The sequence below is a fragment of the Rhinolophus sinicus genome, chromosome 1 (genome assembly GCF_057876585.1).
Source record: "Rhinolophus sinicus isolate RSI-liver-muscle chromosome 1, RSI-T2T, whole genome shotgun sequence".
Lineage (NCBI taxonomy): Eukaryota > Metazoa > Chordata > Mammalia > Chiroptera > Rhinolophidae > Rhinolophus > Rhinolophus sinicus.
In genome coordinates this window covers 184,752,931-184,774,657 of record NC_142501.1, presented here as the reverse complement: position 1 = coordinate 184,774,657, position 21,727 = coordinate 184,752,931, and the positions used below count along the sequence as shown (strand labels likewise).

The window sequence follows — 21,727 nt, the reverse complement described above, 5'->3', positions numbered from 1 at the left end:
CATGCCATTCATAGGCCATGTTGAGCATGTATAATTTGATGCTAAGGACAGAGTGTGTTTGTCAGTGACCTGTAGTGGGCAGATGGATGAGCATGTACCCCAGCTGCTGACCTGAATGGTAGTGCTTTTCAGTAGTGGCTCTTTAAAGTGGGCAAGGATTGGAGTGTGACCTTGGGTGCAATGCCAAAGAAACAGGGTCTCATTTCATAACACACTTTGCAGGTTATCAATAATGGTGATCGTGCTTTATCAAGGTTGTAAGAAAGGTATGTAGTCATGAAGAAAAATACTTCATGTTGATTGGCCCGCCCCCAAACCTTAAATGCCATGTGCAAATATCCCCAGCAGGCAGAGCCAGTGAACAGAGAGGGTCCCTGCTGTAAAAAGAACCTGGCAGTTGTTCACCCAACATCCTGCCTAATGGAACCTCTCCTTACAAGCTGTTTCTTCCTACAACCTCAGCTCAAGAAATCGGAGGGAAGTTTAAATAACTCACTCACTGGACTCTTTTCTTAAACTTGAAAAATTTTTTTTCTGTATGTTTCTTAGGAAGGAGTCACCAAAAAACACCAAGCTGCAAAATCTTTATCATTCCAAAGAAGGCCTGTAGTGCTGCCCACATTTTCAAAGCCTGGTCTAGGATTTTTGTTTTTGATTAAAATCCTAAAAATAATTCCAAGGAGAATGTACCTTATAAGTTGTTTTTGTTGTTGTTGTTTTTGTTAGTATGTGTGTGATTCAACATGTTTTGCATTTCACCTGCTAAGTGATTTCTTTTTCTTTCAAATTTTGTGTGTGGGAAGCATATGTACAGTTATGTGTCAAAACCTACAACCCCAATGAACCAAGGAAAACTTTATGGATTAGTAGAGGAAACGGCTATCATTTCAAGTTATGTTTTTATGAGTTTAACCATCAAATATTAAACAAAGAAAGTTGTTGGCTAAACACATTGTTTATAGACTACCAGATGGATTATATGATCTCTTATTTACAGATGTATTAGGTCAGAAGATAAAAAGTTCTTGGCTTTGTGTAAATACTACAGATCACAACCACGATTGCTACAGAATGAATCTGGGTTGAAGAGGCAATGGACTAATTGTCTCAGAAGATTGAGAATGAAAACAAAAATGGGCTAGAAACGCACAGTATATGTGAACTCTATGCACCGCTCAATAGATGACCAACAGCCTCCAGTCCTAAGGCAGTAAATCTGAATTAATACTTATCCTATCATGTGCCTCACTTCATAGAAAAATAACTTCCTCTGTCTCATTTGTGTAATCTTAAGCGGGGAAATGATAATAACCTATTTGACCACTAGAAGTATGGCCACAAAGAAAAATGATTCTAAAGCTGTTGGCAGATGGGGGTGGATCCACACCACTGAGGGTTGAACAAGTATTTCTCAATTTCTATTTGTCACAGGACTGTGACATTGGCCTTCTAGGGAGCATGACCGGACCATTCTTATCCTTGAACTAGTCTTAGAGCTTGGAGAATCGATACAGCCAGCTGGGCTAGACAGTTTAACCATAAAATGTTACATAAACAAAACCACTATAGACTCAGTGTGACATAAGTATTTCATTACTATTACTGGTCTTCATTGCCTATTGAGTCCCATTTTTAAAATCCAGATTATTCCATAGTAGAACATAAGGAAAATGAGCAGTTCTCAGCTGTTAAGATATCCTGCATCCACCAGTTGCCTTTATTTGAACACTTTTCATGGGGCTCAGTGAAAACTAAAGGAAAGGGTATTTACTTTAAATTGTTTCTTTGGATCCTTTGGCAGAGGAGCAAACTCACAGTCTAAAATGTCATAAATTCTTGCAGTGAGGCAATAATAAACCTTTGTGAAATGAACCATGGTTATTTTCAGGTACTTAACACATTTTATTTGCTGAAAGGGTAGGCCTCCTTAATAAATGCTTTTTGTGTGTGTTGTTTACATCCTGAAGCATAAGAACATAAAATCCATCTGCTAACTGTGAGAATTAACTTCAATTAATTAATTTTACAAGACTTAAAGGATTTAAGATTTTTCAACTTTAGATAAAACACAAGAATGTTATTTCTAGTCTACTGGTTAATTTCAATACCTGAGATTATGGCTCCTGCAAAGCTCTATGCTTGGACTTTGGCTTGTAGATTTTCCACACCCCATACTTCTATATCGTCCGATTCTCTGGAGGTCATTTCATAGATTGCTAGAATCTATTAGAAGGAGGAAAGTTAGTCCACTGTTATATTTCAGGAGTTCTAGTAATTGAGGAAATAAGAATAAAAAACTCAGTAACAAGTTTCTTTCATTGTCCTATTTCAAGGAGTTTTCACCCCCATTTCTTTTTTTCCTTTGTTTTCAATATTATTTTTGTACAACTTTTGCAGGTTGCACCAAGCAATAAAATAATTAAAGTCTAAAGATACTGGTCCACGTGTTCCAGGGAGTTTCTGTCTAGAGTGAATAGCACCGTAAGACTATCTGGACCTTGGCAGAGCCTTCAAATGGGGTTTGCCTCAGTCCTGCTTTAATGAGCAAACTGGTATCAATGGTTTATACAGGACTCTTCTTGGGTTTGCACATTATTGAACAGTTTGACCTACTTTCAGACCTACTTTACTTCTGGGACTCCCCAGTGGGTTGAGTTGTGGGTGCACTCTTTTCATATGAGACAATAAACCTATCTCACTTACTTTGATTTTTCCTTCACTTGAACGTTTATTCCTTCGCTCATTCAACAAACACTTTGATGTGAAAGACTAGGCAGTGTACATAAAAATGGTAAGCAGAATAGACATGATTTCATGTTATCCTCATGGAATTTACAATCTAGTAGAGACCACCGATTTTAATCAAATCATCTATTTAACTTACAAACACATAGTACTTACTAGTATTTGCCAGTTACATTGTTCTAGGCACTTTGTAAATATTCTTATTTAATACTCATAACAACCTGTGAGATAGGTACCATTATTATCCTTGTTTTATGGAGACAAGGAAACTGAGTGTAAAGAAAACTTGCCCAAGGTCACAGAGGTAGTATGCGTTTGAGCAGGATTTGAATCCAGGCAGTCTAGCACCCAGGTCCAGGCTCTTAAGCATTTCTTCACAAACTCTCAGGGTGTATCCATAGGAAAAGTATAGGGTGCTATATAGTAGGTTCTAACTAGGGGACCTGATCTGATTTAGGGGGAAGAAATGAAATTAGACCAGAAGTTCAAAAAAAAGTGCTGTCATTCGTGTCAAATGCTCCAGGTAGTTCAAGTAGTATGAAATTAAAACCAGGACATTGATTTTTACAATAGGGAGGTCAATGGCAAATGCAGTAACAATTTCAGAGGATACATTGTTGTCAGTTCAAGGTTAATTGTTAGAGCTGCCCAAGGAGGAATGCGCTGCTTTGAGAGGGGAGGAGTTCCCCCTTGTGGAGATTTTCTTCAGAATAGGCTAGAAAGCACCTACTATGGGCTGGGCACATACTATGTGCTCAACAAATATATGCTTACTGACTGGTAGGGAGGTTATAGAATGTTGAATAGTTCAACCAGATAAACTTTAAGATCTCTTCCAACTGTAAAATTCTACATTATCACTAATTCTGAATTTATGATAACAGTGGATTTGGTAATGTTGAAACTTCCCTTTGCCCTATCAAAACTGATTGATGTAGAAATTGAGATGGGAGGGACTGTTTAAGACAAATTGTTTTCAAACCCTAGGAGTCCAATTTGCATATAGTTAATGTCTTAATCTAAAAAAGATATTCTATGTCCTTTGTTAAAAATTTTGGCATGATTCTTACAGTAGCTACATATATTTCTATATGGAAGTAATAAAATTATACTTACTTAAATATATAGTCTAGACATTAATTTTGACCTGATCTTTCCCATCTTTCCCTAAGTAATTTCACTAGTAAAAAAGGGTAGACAATTTCTAGAAACACACACAATGGCTGGCTCTCATTCCCATTGAAAGATTTACGATAGTTGTTGCTCTGTTCCTTTCCTAAAAATATGTTTTACTCACATTCTGAAATGTTTGATGTTTAGGGTATAACACATTATAATCTTTGTCCCTGAATCTCTGTCCTTGGAGAGAAGGGCTATGAAGGAATTTTACTCTTTCCCACGTTTCCACAATTTCTAAATGCCATGGAAATTCTGGAAGAATCCCTGTGGTGCCTCTGGTGTTTTTAAATCTGATTTGGGTACCCAAGCTGCCCATGTCACTGCAAGAAAATCTAGAAGGCAGACAGAGAATGTGAATTCCTTGCCACTTTGGGGAGCGAAAAGCATATTTTAAGAGTTCCAGTAAAAAAAAAAAATTTAAGGTGGATTAATTTTATGTTACTCTTGGAACATTTAAACACAACAAGTAATGACACAATTCAGCTGGGCCTCCATTTAGCTGTTCCACTCTGCCACATAAAAAAACAAAAAAAACAAAAACAAGCTAATTTTGTGATCGCTCGTGTGTGTGTGTGTGTGTGTGTGTGTGTGTGTGTGTGTACTAGAGATTAAAGCATACTTCATTAGATTCCTATTGAATTTTAACAATCCCATCTTGCACGCTATCCATTCTCCAGAGACGTGGGTTGATGACAACTTTTTTTTTATTAAAGTATAGTTGGCATACGATATTATCCTAGTTTTAGGTACACAACATGGTGACTCGACATTTATGTATCTTACGATGTGCTTGCCACAGTAAGTTTCGTAACCATCTGTCACCATCCAAGTTACTAGCACACTATTCTTGATTATATTCCCCTTCACTCTTTTTCACCCGTCCTTCCACCCCACTTCCCGCTGGCAACCATCAGTTTGTTCTTTGTTTCTATGCGTCTGTTTTCATTTTGTTTGTTCATTTGTTTTGATTTATTTAAAATTCCACATATAAGTGAACTCATAGTTTTTGTCTTTTCTCTGGGTTGGGTTGATGACAACCTCTATCCCTACACTTGGAGACCTGAGACATTGTTCCCCAGTGATTAATTATGTTACTTTGGTGTGTTCTTGAAGAAATCGTTGGTTTGTATAGTCATTTGGGTTTTACTCCTTTCTGTTTGCCAGTTTTGTGATAAGGGCTTAGGAAATGATAACCAGGGAGAGGGAGGAAAGGAGGCATAGCTCCTTGTGCATTTCTGGGTACTTCTAACTACAGCACAGGAATGGGGGACAGAGAATGACCCAGGAATCTCTAAAAGGGCAGGTTTTGAATACACATAGAAGGAAGCATAGAGGGGTTGCAGAACTTGGCACTGCAGATCACAGGCACTTGTCGGTATAAAAGGCATAGCAAAAAGATAGGAAGGAAGCACACTGAAAATGCTTCAACAGTTATCTCTCAGGGCTAAGCCTTTTTATTCTTTTCAACTTTTCTATAATGTAGAATTTTCCTGCGGTGAGCATATATTGTTGGAATGTGTTATACTTCCAAACTGAAAGAAGGAAACTAAAGAACTTTGGTTTTAGTTCTGCTACTTTGTAATTCTGTGACCTCTGGCAAATTTAAAAATCTTGCTTAGCCGCAGTCTTCTGATTCTTAAAATACGAATAAATAATTGTGAGGATTAAGTGAGCTAATATATAAAATGCTCAGTATCCATTAAGGACCTGGTATGTAATAGAGCCCAATGAACTGTATCATTACCATAATCTTTACTATTTCTAGCAGTGGTTATGGTAGTAAACAACTTATATACACAAGTAGTAGACTATTCCCAAGATACTAGATGATGAGAACTCCTTCAGGTAACTCATAATTGAAAAAGCGTTGCAGTTCTCAGGAAATCAAGTATGAGGAGAATAAAAAATAACGCTCCAGGTTTCTCAAAAATATATATATATTTTTTACAGGTGGCCTTTGAATAGAGATTCATTTTAAATCTGAGGAAAAATTTATGTATTTTTAATTCATATCTTATAACGGTGATATGTGCTCTCCAGATTTTCCTCATGAAACAATTATTAGCTCTAACTTCAAAATCAGACCAATATATGTTATTGCTGGTCATAACACTAGCATTAATATTTATGATTTGGATATTCAAATAAAGCCCAAGATATTGTGTTTATGCTTTTTTAAGATCAAGCCCTCACTTTTGGTGAAAGTTCCCTTTATGGATCAAATTAAGGTTTTTACTTCATTTATTAATAATCTGCAGATAATTTCACTTAACTTTGGAGTATGTTTTATTTTCACAGTTGAATAGGGATTGCTATGATTCCTTAGAATTCATGTATCAAGAGAAATAAAGCCATATTACATTTCTGGCTGAGGAAGCTGGAGAATTTTCCTTAATTTTATCTACTGTTCAAAATCATCTCACTACTTCAGCTTTCCTGACGGCAGTAAGCAGCACCCTCCTCTCTCTCTCACAAAGCTCTAGATTTTCCTCATGAAACATAATTATTAGCTCTATCTCACAAAGCAGGTTTTGAATACACATAGAAGGAAGCATAGAGGGGTTGCAGAACTTGGCACTTCAGATCACAGGCACTTGTTGGTATAAAAGGCATAGCAAAAAGATAGGAAGGAAGCACACTGAAAATGCTTCAACAGTTATCTCTCAGGGCTAAGCCTTTTTATTCTTTTCAACTTTTCTATAATGTAGAATTTTCCTACAGTGAGCATATATTGTTGGAATGTGTTATACTTCCAAACTAAAAGAAGGAAACTAAAGAACCTCTTTCTAGCTTGAACTCATTTCCTTGCGTTTTCTTGCCTTTCAGCCTTTGTGCTTTCCGTCTCCCTTGTTGAGAAAGATCTCTTGGCTTCTTTATCGTTAAGTGATGGACATTGCCACGCTCAGGATTTTTCATTAAAAATTGATGTGTATAAATCTGAAAGGAAGTTTTTGGCTATCTACTTTGAACTCATGATTCTAGTACTCACCTGAATACTAGAGCCGTTAAGCCTCATTTTTTCATTAGTGAATATTTAAATTGTTATTGACTATTATGGTCTTATTTTCCAAATTATGGTTTCTTTGCAAATCAATCTTGGTGTTTTTAAAGAGTTTACTTCATCAGAAATATAAAAAAAAGAGGTGTATTTATCTTTTACAAAAGAAAAAGATGGAAGATTTTTTAAAATTACTACTTTTTTAGGAATATGAACTACAGATATGTTATGAAGCCTTTAATTTTCAAACAGTATTGTATCTTCAGAGCCTAACACAGTGCTTGGCACTATGCAGGCCCTTAGTGAGGGTTTATTGGTGTGAAAGCAACCAGTTCCTTTGGTTAAAAATCAACCCAAGTATTTATTTGGCAAGATGTGGATCTGTGTTACCAGCCCTCCTGCACATTCAAACCATCTCGGTGATTTAAGAAAATTCCAGTGCTCAGTCAGGCTCCACGGTGAGACAATTACAACAGAATCTCAGAAGGGTGGCGTCCAAGCATTTCATACTATTAAAAGTTTTCCAGTAAATTCTAATGTGTACTGGGGCTGAGAACCACTTATGCAGGTCAAAATTTTTGGAAGTTTCTTTTAACTTTTACCTGATTATATGTTTTTTTCATTTTGCAGTCATTACATTAATATCTAATAACCTAGGCTTCCTATGAGATTTAATGCTGGCATTTGCTCAATCTTTTAAAGCTCTCCCCCCTGAAAAAGAAGTTTCTCTACCTTCTCCTTCTTTCCATTTTTATTTAGTATGCTTTCAAATTAAGCGTAAGAAAGACAGAGAACTTGAAGGTAATGGAGTTTTGCTCTCTTAGCCTTTGTTCTACCCACTGGGTTTATTATGATCTTACTCTTTGGTCACTAGCATGGAAACTGGCTCTAGAAATGGTAGTTGGCATGTATCTGTAGTTAGTGAGGGGCCTTTCTTACAAATGCTATTTGTAATTCAACAAATAGTGGCTTTGGGAATTGAAAAATTCAATGAGAGAGTACAGTCAAATTTTAAAAGCTATTTAAAGTTCAAGGAGTTTTTGCCTTCAAAGGCAAAGCAAAGTTAAATTAAGGGGCTTAAAATCATAGTTCTGAGTGTGATATTTTTAAAAAGACATACTTTTATAACTAGTTTAGGGTATAGTTTTGCCTAAGATTATAAACACTGCCTTCTAATCTTTTTTCTTCCGTAATCCTAGCCTGTTTTTATGACTTATGGGTAAGAAGTACCAGAATTAAAGGGCTTTTGGTGTCCTTTTTGTAGTAAAACACTGTATTCTTTCCACAGTAAATGAAACAGTCACAAAAATTATGATCCCTCTTGTAAGATGAATAGATGGATAATTAGAGTAGTTTTAAAAAGACCTATCCCACACAAGAATATAAACAAGAAAATGTTAATTTAGTGAATAAAAATATTCTATCAGTAGACCACAAAAATTTGAGAAAATATTTGAAAAATATTTTTAGAAAATATTTGTTCTATAGGAATTAACAATATTGGAAAATCATGAAACATAAATATAGATTACTTCAAATTATAAACAAATAACTTTGTAATAAGTTTATCAGATACAAAATGAAGAGAAAATTTGACTATTTTATTAAGGGAAAATCAAGTCAGCCAAGCTAGATCATTTAGACCACCCAAATTTATTCTAAATGGATTTAGTTAAATAGCAAAATAATTACCAGTTTTGAATTTATTTTTACGTTTTATTACATTATTCTCATTCTTTTTTACTTCTATGTATAATTATAATTTCACTATCCAGTAAATAATATATTTCAAAATTTTTAAAAATCTTAAATAACAATCATTATTTCTTGTTAAGATTATAAAGGTTTTAAATCCAGAAATTAATCTACCTAATTGTTTGGTCAATACCTATCCATGGAAATGCTGTGAGGTGAGCAAATCTAAAAACTAAAATTAATTAGCCTATGTACGTGAATTTATGCTTCATTCTATGTTTTACCTCATACTTTTCAATGTTTGTATATGAACTAAATAAACTAAAAGCTTTAAAATGTTTGGAAAGTTAACCAGAAAGCATGTCTGTAATGTATTCATAGTGTTGTGATTATACATATTTATCAAGAGTATTAAATAAGTAGATTTAGAAAAAGAACAATCACATTACCCGTGAAGTTAATAGGACAGTTCTACTCCCCAACATGAAATCACAGCACGTTATTATTGGTTTTCTACTCCTGACCATAAATTTTCAGTTTTAGTCCATTTCTTTCCTCCCCTCTCCTCCGTTCTCTTTTTCCTTCGTCTTCTCTCTTTTCCCTTCCTCCCTGTTACACCCTCCTTCACTTTTCTTTCCTTCCCTCCCTAGAGAGAGTCCATGCTATGCTCTGAGTATTGCTCTAGCTGTGGGACATGAGCAAGACAGACTTAATCCCCACTTTACGGCAATTTTAACTTCCAAGTTGGAAGACTTAGATGAAAAATTGGGAAACTTAATGGGAAATTACAATGGTATTAAATAATAACAGTAATAATAATAATAATAACTAGCAAATGTTTTCTATGTGTCGATGTTGTTCTAACGTTTTACTTGCATTTTCAAATTTGTCCTCACAACAACCCTATGAAACTAGTAGTATTGCTTCCCCTCCTCTACAGAAGGTGTAACTGAGGGATGGAGAAAGTCAAATGATGTGGCGAGAGGTGCAGAGCTAGTAAGTGGTGGGAAGTGCGACTCAAATGCAGAAAGTCTGATTCCAGAATCTGTAGTCCCACCCTCTAAACTGCACTACACACTAGAGAAACTCTTTAATTGAAGAGAAGGGAGGAAATTAAACAGTTTGGTTGGCTTATTTTGATCATAAAAATTAAAGAATAATTTTTTCTATGCTTTTTATGTAAACATAATTTTAACCTAGGTTAGCAGTTTCATCTTGATTATGTGATTACTATGGGTTGTTTTACTAAAGTTTAGTTCATAGTAGTTACCTTTTTATATACAGAATCCAATTATGCTTGAAAATATTAATATACTCCAAATTTTGACTGCAGGTGCCTCAGCTGCAATTAGATTGATCAACTAAACCTTCCAAATGAATGACTTTTCAATTGGGTTTGGCAAAGGATATGTGTATAGTGAAGATAAATGTCATGTCTAAGCATTGGTAGTGTTCCCTGAGGAGAGATGGTCAATATTGTACAACTACCATTTCCCTTTCCAATTTTGAGATAAATAAGGGAATCTTTCAGTTTGGGAACTGATGTGCTATCTCCAACTACAGCCTTATCTAATAGCTCATATTTCAGATTCTAAACATAGATGCTTAATTTATAGTATATATGCGTTATAGATGTATCAAATGGTTTCTAACATTTTTCACATGCAAATATGCTAAATAATCCTACAGGGAGAAAAAGACTTCTTTGTACATTTTGGATTATCATCCTTTTTTTTTTTTTTTTTGACTAATCATCCTTTATCAGATATGTCTTTTGCAAATATTTTCTCCCAGTCTGTGTCTTGTCTTCTCATTCTCTTGACATCGCCTTTCACAGAGTATAAGTTTTTAATTTTGGTGAAGTCCAGCTTATCAATTATTTCTTTCATGGATTGTGCCTTTGGTGTTGTATCTAAAAAAAGTCATCTTCATACTCAAGGTCAATTAGGTTTTCTTCTATGTTACCTTCTAGGCATTTTATAATTCTGCATTTTACATTTAGGTTCATTATCTTTTTTAAGTTAATTTTTGTGAAGGGTGTATGGTCTGTGTCTAGATTAATTTTTTGCATGTGGATGACCAGTTGTCCCAGTATCATTTGTTGAAAGGACTATCTTAGCGGCATCGTCAAAGACAAGTTGACTTTATTGACAATATTGAGTCTTCTTATGCATGAATATGGAATATCTCTCTGTTTATTTAGTTATTCTTTGGTATCTTTTATCAGAGTTTTGTGGTTTTCTTCATATATATCATGTAAACATTTTAGATATATATGTGGTTCATTTTTGGGTTAATAAATGGTAAATATGTTTTTAATTTCAAGTTCCACTTGTTCATTGCTGTATATAGGAGAGCAATTGATTTTTGGATATTAACCTTGTATCCTACTATCTTGCTATAATTGCCTTTTTTCTTTTTTTTTGATCTTTTACATAGACAATCATGTCATCCCAGCACTGGTTCCCATGGAGGTTTCTGCTCTGGTAAGTTGTGATTCTCTGTATCTGCCTGTCTGTCTCTCTGATTTGTAGGGCAGCGGTTTGCTCTGTGACTTCACTTCTCTGAAGAATCTAAGAAGAGTTAGTAATATCTCAGTTTGTTCAGCTTCTTACTTGTTGTTAGGACAAAGGGGTGATTTCTTATCTCCTCACATACTGGACCAAAAATCTAGGTTTTCTCCTTATTATCTTTTATTAGTTGATTCTTTCTCATATTTCACTGGAGTGTGATTTTAGTTGTAAATATTTTCAAATCATTGCATTCTTATCATTAGAATTACGTGTTCTAGTAAATTGCTGCCATTACTTATTAAATTCAATTTTAGTGACTCTACTGTTAGAGTGATTTTTAGTACAGACATTTGTGCTGGTGGGACCTGTTTGTACTCAAATGTAAGTACAAAATCACATTGTCAGGTTACACATTATTTTGAAGAATCTGTCACTTTGCCCTCCTATTTCTGTGAACTTTGAATTCACTATAAAATGTTTAACCAATAAGGTCAGATAAAATAATTATTATTCTGAAGTGACTGGAAATAAATGAAGCCTCTCTGTGTTTTTTCTCCTACTCCCAAGAATAAAAATAAAAAAAAAGTGGGCAGTATTTTGATATTACTTGGTTATCTACTAATAAGCAGACTTGATTTTAGCAGCAGAAGAAAAATGGCTAGTCAGAAGTTCAAACTCCTGTTTAAAAAATATAAAGTAGGAGTTCAAAATATGCTCCTAAAACTTTTTTAAACGAAATCTCTCTTTTTAAATGTTTGCATAGGTAATAGCAGAAACATGCAAAAATCTCCAAAGAACATCCAGTGTAAGCTATGTTTTCCGATGCCCTTGCCACATCTTTGCTCAGTAGAAACCACTGTAACCAGTTTTCTTACATATTTTTCCAAAAATAGTCTATGAATATTGTATTTTCATAAATGGTGGTAATGATGATGATCACAAATGACAACATTTCTGCAAAACATTCTTCTAAGCATTTTACATAAACCTACTTAATCCTCACACTAGCTGTACAATACGTACTTAACCCCATGGTATGTAGTACTTTTTAGAAATAAAGAAATGGAGGAACAGAGAGATTAAGTAACTTTCCCAAGGTCACATTTTTTTATTGATTTGGTTAAGCCTTTCTGTTACTTGGTGTGATAACACATCAAAATTCAAAGCTGACTTTCATTTATCTAGTAAACATACTGGTGATTCAGAATAAGTTCACCTCCAGAGAAAATTGGGCTCTCCTCATTTCCATTTCCCCTTAGGTAGAGAGGACTGACCCGCCTGGCCAAATCTCCTGTTCCTTCCAGTGCAATTTAAGAAAGCTGCCAGAGTGGGCCCTCTCTGAAGATAAATTAATAATTTCCTAATGAAGTTTATTTAGATAATTTTTATTTTTTATTTTTCCAAAGTAACAAATGTAATTCAAGTTTGTGGTCATTCAAATAATACTGAAGGATATAAGGAAAAAAGTAAAAGCTTCTCTTACTGCCTGACCTATTCCTATTTCCTAAGGATAATCACTATTCAGGATTTGTCATAGAACCTTCTAGATCTGTTATTTATGTATGTGCAAACACCTATGTATAGAATATATTTATTATAAATGCACACATATAATATTTTCCCCACAACAATGAGCTCAACCTCTTGGTCTAAAACTTGTTTTTCCATGCCCACTGGTGATGCATCGGTTTATTACAGATATACTCCAAGTCAACCCAAACAAATCTAACTCATTATTTTTAATGACCATATAATATGTTATATGTAAGTACACCATAATTATTTAGCTATTATCCTATTGTTGATAATTTAGATCATCTCCAATTTTTACTGTTAGATAACACAGCAAATGGCACATATATGTTTACACGCTCCTGTAATTACCTCTTAAGAATAGATACTAAGAGATGGGTTTGCTAGGTCAGAGGGTAGGTGCATTTTATATTCGATAAGTATTGTCATAGCATAAGAGTGCCCATTTGCCCACAGCCTACTAAAAAAATTGGAAAGAATTATAAATGACTAATAACAGAGCCACAATAATTATGGTACTGTAACAGATGAATTACACAGATATTAACAAATAGGTGGATTACTGTATAAATACAAAAATGTTAAGTATGAAGGAGGTTTTACAACATCAAAATGTTTATAGCATAATGCCAAGAATAAAAAATAAAATGTTTTGTGTGTAATATTATATACATATATAGGGATAAGAAATGAAACAGTACATGAAAAAGTGAAAGCAGTTTATTTAGGTGGCAGAAGTAGAGATTATTTGTTTTTCCTGTTTTCTGTTATTATTATTATGTTATTTGTGCAATGATAAATACAATAAAAATTGTAACCTTTAAATAATTAACAGGAAAGGTCAGTATAGAAATAAAATCTTGGATTTATTGACTTTTCTTAATTTAGCCTTGACTGACTATTTATCCCTTCAAATAGACAATTTATATGTGTGTTTATGTTGTTGAGACTAGGTGCTTTAATACAGACTGCCATATGCTGAAAAAAAATCACTGGCACATCACTTAGTGAAAATTACTGGTATGGTGCCAACCCTACAGATTTAGCATAGTCTCTTGCATTTGAACAAATGTTCATACCATGTTTCCCCAAAAATAAGACCTACCCCAAAAATAAGCCCCAGTTAAGATCGTCAGCCAGATGGATGCATTTAGTACGTTATGACAATGTTCCAGAAGAAGATGACATGACTGTATTTGAATAAATGTATATTGTTGTATATGAAAAAATAAGACATCCCCTGAATATAAGCCCTAATGCGTCTTTTGGAACAAATATTAATATAAGACCTGGTCTTATTTTCAGGGAAACATGGTATGTTTAAATTTTCATTTTGCCTGAGAAGGTCGTACAAGATGTCTTTCATTCAATTTTTTCTTCTATAAGTAGCATTTTAAGATTTCATAATAAAAATAAAGCTCCAAAGACGACAATATAGCAGAATTATGATAAGAAACGTCTTTGCCAATCCTCAAGCAGGTTTTGAAGGACGAGAAGGCCTTGGCCAGGTATAGAGAAGATGGGCCCAGGTATTCAGGTAATAGCTTGAACCAAAGGATCAAAACAGTTATGGCCTAGGGTATGCATGGTTCTAAGAGATTCATCTAATTTGAACAGAAGGTGCAAGTTGTAATGTAATGGAAAATAAGGTTAGATAGTCTGAGGGCAGGGGGAGAGAAAGGCAGGCACTGAAAGCCAGGCAGTAAAGAGTTGTCAAATACTCTGAGTTCCATTTTGAATTTATTTCCAGAAGGCTTTGCTCTCCCGCTCCAGTCTTGACTGGTTGCTTTCTAGACCTATGTTATGATTTGTCATTCTGTCACTTTCTTTTGCTTTTATCCTAGGAAATCCCCTCTTCTCTCTCTGTTGGATTCCTTGTTTCCTGAATCGTGTTTTCTCCCTACTTGTTTGAGACTTTGCATGCCTGAAAATGGCTTTGAATCTGCAGAGTATTCTCAAGAGTCATTCAGTTTCTGCACAGAAAGACACTCAAGTCTTGTGTTTGGCTGCAGGTGTTTGGGGACTTGGAGAGAGAAAGAGGGCTGGTGGAGGGCGGGGGTGTGCTTCTCTGATAAATATATAGATTGCCACTTAATTTCCCTGTTTTCAACCCCGCACCTCCTCTTGAGCTTTCTGTACCTGCTGTCCTTAAGCCCTGGATCTTTTTGACTCATATTTACAAGGAATCAATCTCAAGTCTGAGAATTTGGGAGGGGACATCATCAGGCTCTTTGAGGTCTGTCTCTTATGCAGACTTTCAAATGATTCTGTTAACTCCAGATCTCGGCCTCACACTCCATTTCTGCAAAATCCAATTCTTGAGACTTTGCAGAACCTTTCTTGTTCCAAAGAAACTTAGGTTCAGTTTCCTCTACTCTCCTAAGTCATCAGCTTTTCATTCTCCAAAATGTGTTGATATTTCCTATTCCGTGTTGCATTTTCTCCTGTTTCTTTTTCCTTTTTTGTCCTTTAGGCCTATATATTTTAAATATATATTGTCCTTTTAATAGGCATTCAAGAGAGAATGGGAATGATACATTTATGCAAATTCACCACATTGAATCAGAAATCCTTATTTCTATTTAAAATCCTGTGGTAGTAGTGTATTATTTTCTTTATCTTTTATTGTGGAATTTATTTTTCAAAGATAATTTTGGCAGAAATATAAGTAATGAATTGAGTCACCCTCCTCCTTTTTCTTAAAACAATGGGGATTAAAATAAGAGTAGCATTAGGGGCGGCTGGATGGCTCAGTTGGTTAGAGTGCGAACTCTGAACAACAGGGCTGCGGTTCGATTCCCACATGGGCCAGTGAGCTGCCCCCTCCACATCTAGATTGAAGACAACGAGCTGCCGCTGAGCTGCCAGAGTGGCGGCCGGATGGCTCAGTTGGTTAGAACGTGAGCTCTCAATAACAAGGTTGCCGGTTCAATTCCCGTATGGGATGGTGGGCTGCGCCCCCTGCAACTAAGATTGGAAACGGCGAATGGACTTGGAGCTGAGGCTGTGCCCTCCACAACTAGATTGAAGGACAACAACTTGGAGCTGATGGGCCCTGAAAAAAACACTCTGTTTCCAAATTAAAAAATTTAAAAATAAATAAATAAAAGAGTAGCATTATAATTCTTTGAACTATCTTTGAAGATGTGATTTTTAGTTTATCACAAGTTATATTTTTTCTCATTCTCTTGAAAATCTTTTGCTTTCACTAGTGTCTCCTCATAATCAATTTGTTATATTGATTCAAATACAACATTTCTATGTCTCTGTAGCATCCCTGTCCATATTCTTCAGTTCCTTTAACATTGCATTGCTCAGGAAATGTACATTAGTAGTTATTATAACTTCTCTATATAATTACATTTCTGGAGAACACAGTGGCTGATGTAAAGCTGTCAAAGTAAAAACAACACAATGGTTGTGTTACCTATTCTTGTAGCGCATATAAGTCTAAGAATTTTATAGTGAATTTCTTTTAAAATCCGAAGAAAGAATGGGTAATACTGTGTTAATGAATATGTATCATATTGATATAAAAATACGGTGATGATAGTTGGTATATAATGTAACTAATTAAAACTTAAGAAATTAAACACTGAAGCAAGTAACCAAAAGTACTTCCCATAGTATAGTGGTAATATTTCTAGTATCTTAGCGTGAAAGATTGTCTTTGTATACTATCTATATTGAAAAACATTTGGGGATATAGATGCCAAAAAATTGATATTATTTATTTCCTTCATTGAATTGACTGTTAATAAAGTATAAGCATCATTACATTTGTTCTACTGTTCCTTCTTTCTGAGTTTAGTTTCGTGTAGTATGGTTTTAAATTAGCTGTGTGTATATCCTAATAAAACAATTAATACTGAAAAATTAAATTTTTAATCAATCATTGTTTGGCTTCTAACAGCTCCTGTTACAGCCCTTATAGCAGAACTATCCTTGAAGGAAGTGGCTGCTCAGTACATATTTACTTGTGGGTTTTTAGTTTTTTTTGGTGTTGTTATTGCTTTTTAATTTTTGTAATTTGTTTAAGTTTTTTTGGTATATAAAAAGTAGGTCAAAAAATAGGTAAAGGATAAGGGCATTTGTCTAAACTAGATGTATATACTCGTATATCACGTAAGAACTGTTTTTAATTTGATACAAAAAAAGTGAGAACAGATTCCCTTATTCTCTGCTGAAAAATCCTCAAGGGCACAGAGCTCATACTTACACATAGCTCACTGGTAACATTTGATTCCTGCCTTGTTATCTCTTTTCTTTGTTTTTCCATTTATTATCATTTAAAATATAATATTTTATATGTACAAAAATATACATGTAATGTATATATGATTGTTAAAGCTAAATAAGAAAATGAATGTCTACAATTCCATCATCTATTTAGGAACTAGAACATAATCAGTATTGTTTTCCTCCTTCTCCCACCTCTGACCTCCCCTCACTCCCAGAGGTAACCACTGTTTACGGTTTTATTTTTATTGTTCCCTTGCTATTTTTTTAGCTTTTGATTTCAAAACAAAGCATAGAAAAGCTTAAAGAATAGTACCTGTATATCCTTCACCAGATTCAACAATTTTTACCATTTTGCCACTTGTGTTTTCTCATTCTTTTTCCCTATGCATGTCGTTATTTCTAAACCATTTGAAAAGAAGTTGCCGATATCATGTCCCTTTCCTCTTTGAGGTTCACTTTCCTCACCTATCTAAAGGGAATACGAGATCTACTGTTAGTTTTGTTGTCGAGTGCTTGGTAGTAAGGGCTCATTAAGTGGCAGCTGCTGTTGTTATTTTCTCTGAGAGGGCAGAGATTAGAGGAGTACATCCGCAGTGTGATGGAGGTTTAGAATAGTCTTTGTGGTCAATTGGTAGAGATGTTTTCTCAGGAGTGAAATTGAGCTTATGTTGGAAATCATCACGTAGTTATAGATACAATGAGCTTTGTGTGTTTTTTCCAAGCTGCATTCCATAATCTGGAAGTAAGACTTGGCAAAAAAACAGCTAATTTATGTTGGAAGGTCTTAGAGGAAGGTCAGTGGAGCGGAACGGCTGCTGGGAGTGAGGCAGGTCTAACAGGTCAGAGGGCATCCTGCCTCGGCAGTAAACTTTCTCTTTTACCTAAAATTTTGAGGAAGGAGAGACCATTTAGGAGAAATATAAGATATAAAGTGAGCTGATAATTTACTAGATTGACTAGAAACTATATGAAAGCACACCTAGCAGTGTAATGATGTCAGTTTTCTCCATGTTTGGTAATGTCAACTTTGATTACTTGATTAAGGTGATGTTTTCCAGTTTTATCCACTCTAATAGTACTATTTTTCCCTTTGTAATTGATAGGTAATTTGTGGAGAGATACTTTGAGACTAGGTAAGCATCTTGTTCTTAACGAAATTTCAACCAATAGTTTTGGCATCCACTAACAGTTTTGTCTGATTCAATTATTACTACGATGTTTACCAAATGGTGGTTTTCCTACCTCCATCATTCCTTCTGCATGAGATTTTATTGTAAGAGAGAACTTTTCATTCTTCCTTTTAATTAATTAATTAATTAATTAATTAATTATCAGTAAAACTCATCTATGTATTTAATCTCAGTATGAACTTTCCCTACTGATCAGCCTTACCACCTCTGTCATATATCAAGTTTCCATATGTTTTGGGGTCTTTCTGGGATCTCTTATTCAATTGGTCATTTGACCTTCCCTGTGACAAAACAACACTATTTTAATTATGGTTTCATCATTAGTTTCAGCGTCTGGTTGGCCAAGTTTCCTCTTTTTTGTTGAGGAAACTTTTTCCTTTTTTTTTTTGTTCCTTAGATATTCTTGCTTTTCCATAAAAATATCAGAATCAGCTCTCATATTTCACAAAAACCTCTGTTGATATTTTGATTGGAATTACTTAGCTCTGTAGGTCAATTTAAGGATAATTCATTTTTTTAAATTGAGTCTTTCTTTCCACGAATGTAGCATATTCTCCATTTACTTAGGTCTTCTGAGTATCTTTTAATAATGTTTTATAGGTTTTTCTATACCAGTCTTATAGATCTTTTACTAGATTTAATATTTCAGATATCTTATTTTTGAGCTGTTAATATTTAAATGAAATCTCTTTAAATTATGTTTTCTATGTGCTTGTTGTTATAGAAATGTTTACTGAGTACTTATTAAATTTTATAGAAAAGCGTGGAATCTAAAGAAAAGAATAAATGAATGAACTAATCAGAAACAGTTTTGGAGACATAGAGGAAAAACTGAGGGTTGCTAGATGGGAGGGGGGTTGGGGATAAGGGCAAAGGTGGGGGGATTAGAAAGCACAATCAGTAACCACAAGATTGCCACCGGGATACGAAGTCAATTTGGGGAATGTAATGAATAATGTAAAGATTTTGTAGGGTATCCGATGGACACTTGTCTCATTAGGGAGACCATCTCAGGGAAGATGTAGATGCCTGATTACTGCACTGTTCACCTGAAGCTGAAGCTGAACAATAATGAATGTCAACTACAAGTTTATATGTGTGTATATATGTATATGTATGTGTGTGTGTATATATATGTATGTATATACATACATATATATATATATGTATGTATATACATACATACATACATATATATATATATATATTTAAAAGAAGCGGAGTACAGCATTAAGAAGAGAGACAGTGGAAATGTAATGGCAGTGTGCGATGTCAGAGGGATAGTGGATGGGGGGGTTAAAACAGTGTGAGGGATATAAGTGATAAATGTCTAACTATTAGATTGTTTTGTGCACCTGAAACTAATAAAAAAAATGGTGAAAAAAAGCATTTTATAGAAATGCAACTCAATTTTGTATACTGATCTTATGGTAAACTTATTTCTAGTAAATTGTCTTTTAGATTTTTTCTTATAGACGGTCATCACTTGTGAAATAATGAAGTCCTTTGTCTTCCTTCCCAACCTTTTGTCTTTGATTTATTTTTCTTATCTTTCAGTAGGAGATTAATAAAATGAGGAGAGCCTGCACAGTCATGGGGCAGTTGCTTCGCTAGGTGAACCCATCCCTGTCCCTACCAGCGTTTGGCACCATCTGGTGGTGATTGTCCATTCCAGCTTACATAGTGATGGGAACCATTTAGGGTCTCTAGTTGACTGGACGTCGGGAAAACATAAATGATTCCAGGAAATTCTTGGTTATTTAGCGCCAGTTTTCTTGGCCCCGTTTGGGAATATTGAGTTGGGAGATTACTGAGCAAGCAGGATTCAAACTCCTCTTCCCCTCTGGGTTTCGTGTTACTTTCCTGCCTGGCTCCCCCTCCACCCTGTCCATTCCCCAGCCTCAGAAGGTAAGAACCTTATCCTCCCTCCATTCCATTTGTGGGGTTGGGTGGTAGACGGAAGTAAACCACCCGTTCTATAATCTCAGAATGCATGATGTCCTGGGTGTATTTTCACAGGATTTTATTGTATTTATTTGTATATTTTTCTCTCTCCTTTCATTATAACCTAAGCTTCCAAATCTTGAGGATTTTTATGTTTTATCCACAACTGTATAACCAATGTGTAGAAGAGTTCCGAGTATGAGGGCACTCAAAAATATTTATTGAATAAAAAGGGTGAATGGATATTGAAATCTTCCATGTATGGTAGATTTGTTAATTTCTCCCTGTTATTCTATCAACTATTGCTTTATATATTTAAGGCTCTTTTATCAGATACATGTAAAATGAAAAGTATTGTAGCCTGTGGGTTAACTTCGTCTTCCTTAACAATATTTTGAGGTTTTTGTTTGGTTATGAAACCTATTTCAATACTAACATGCCACAAGCTTTCTTTCAGTTACTATTTGCCAAGTATATTTTCTTACTTTTACTTTCAACTTTTATATGTCCTTATGTTTTATTTTTGTTTCTTCTAAACAGTATTTAGTTGGATTTTTAAATATAATTGTACAACCAGTCACTTAATTGGTGAGTTTAATTCATTTATATTTATGTATCAAATTTATTTCTATATTTCTTTAACATCTATTTAACGTGGTCATTGATTTTTTTTAAAACTAACATTTTTACATTTCTAAGAAATCCTTTTGCTTCTTTTACAGATAAGGTTATTCCTGTTAGTATTGTTTTACCTGCATATTTTTAATTCCATTGTTTAATTCGATAGTAATTTAAATAATTCCATTGTTTATTTCCATAAATATTCTATTCCCAATCCTCCATTTTATGGTAAAGTTATAATAGTTATGCTAGGTAACATTTGTATAGTGCTAGCATAACTGTTACATACATTGGATAAACACAGATGTGCCAGGCACTCTTTAAAAAAAAAAAAATAACATATTTTATTTCACCCAGTATACCCAAAGTATTATCAATACAATAAGGAACTCTTTTAAGAACTTTAATTGTATTAACTCTTTTTAACCTTCATTTTATTGATTAACCCATTTTACTCTCTAACACTCAATATTGGGAAAAGGTGAGGGGTTGGGGAACCAACCATTGTTTTTGGCAAAAGGTAATTTTTATTTTTGCTTTATAACATGTTAGTGATTTTCAACCTCCTTCATGTGGCTTTTGTATTTTTTCTTTAGCTTATTATTCATAGCCTTTGTCTATTCTTGTCTTAAAGTCCTAAAGGATCTTTTGTATTAAAAGTTATTTGCCTTAAGTACAATAAAATGCGTTTTTATTTAATAAAAATTTTACATGCTACCAGAGATGAAGTCCCAGTTAATATATGAATTTCCTAAGGAAAATTAGAAGATTTATACAATACCCTTTTCAAAGAAAATGGACCTCTGCTCTCCCTCATCTGTACTATCAGGAAATTCTCAGCTATTATTTTCCAATCCCTGAGCTCAAATTTCCATGAAGAAAACATGAAAAAAGAAAAAAAAAATGTATCTTTCTGTTGTATATATCAGGTAAAATATCATTTCTGGATCTATGTGAAGTTAAATGAAAATGTATTAGTTATATCAAAGAACTAATTCTATTTAAAATGCCACAAACATTCATATCAAAAAAGGTACACACAGACTGAAAGTAAAGGGATGGGGAAA

The 21,727-nt window shown here is 34.3% G+C and overlaps 1 protein-coding gene across 4 annotated transcripts in view; it reads right to left on the bottom strand.

The window, feature by feature from the left end:
• The window catches only part of SGMS2 (sphingomyelin synthase 2), a 154,833-nt gene that overhangs the window by 109,549 nt on the left and 23,557 nt on the right, over positions 1 to 21,727 (bottom strand). For all 4 annotated transcript variants that reach the window (XM_074322676.2, XM_088792364.1, XM_074322680.2 and 1 more), the window contains exon 3: positions 2,109 to 2,223. The gene's annotated coding sequence lies outside the window, so the exon portion shown is untranslated. The remainder of the gene's footprint in view (positions 1 to 2,108; positions 2,224 to 21,727) is intronic.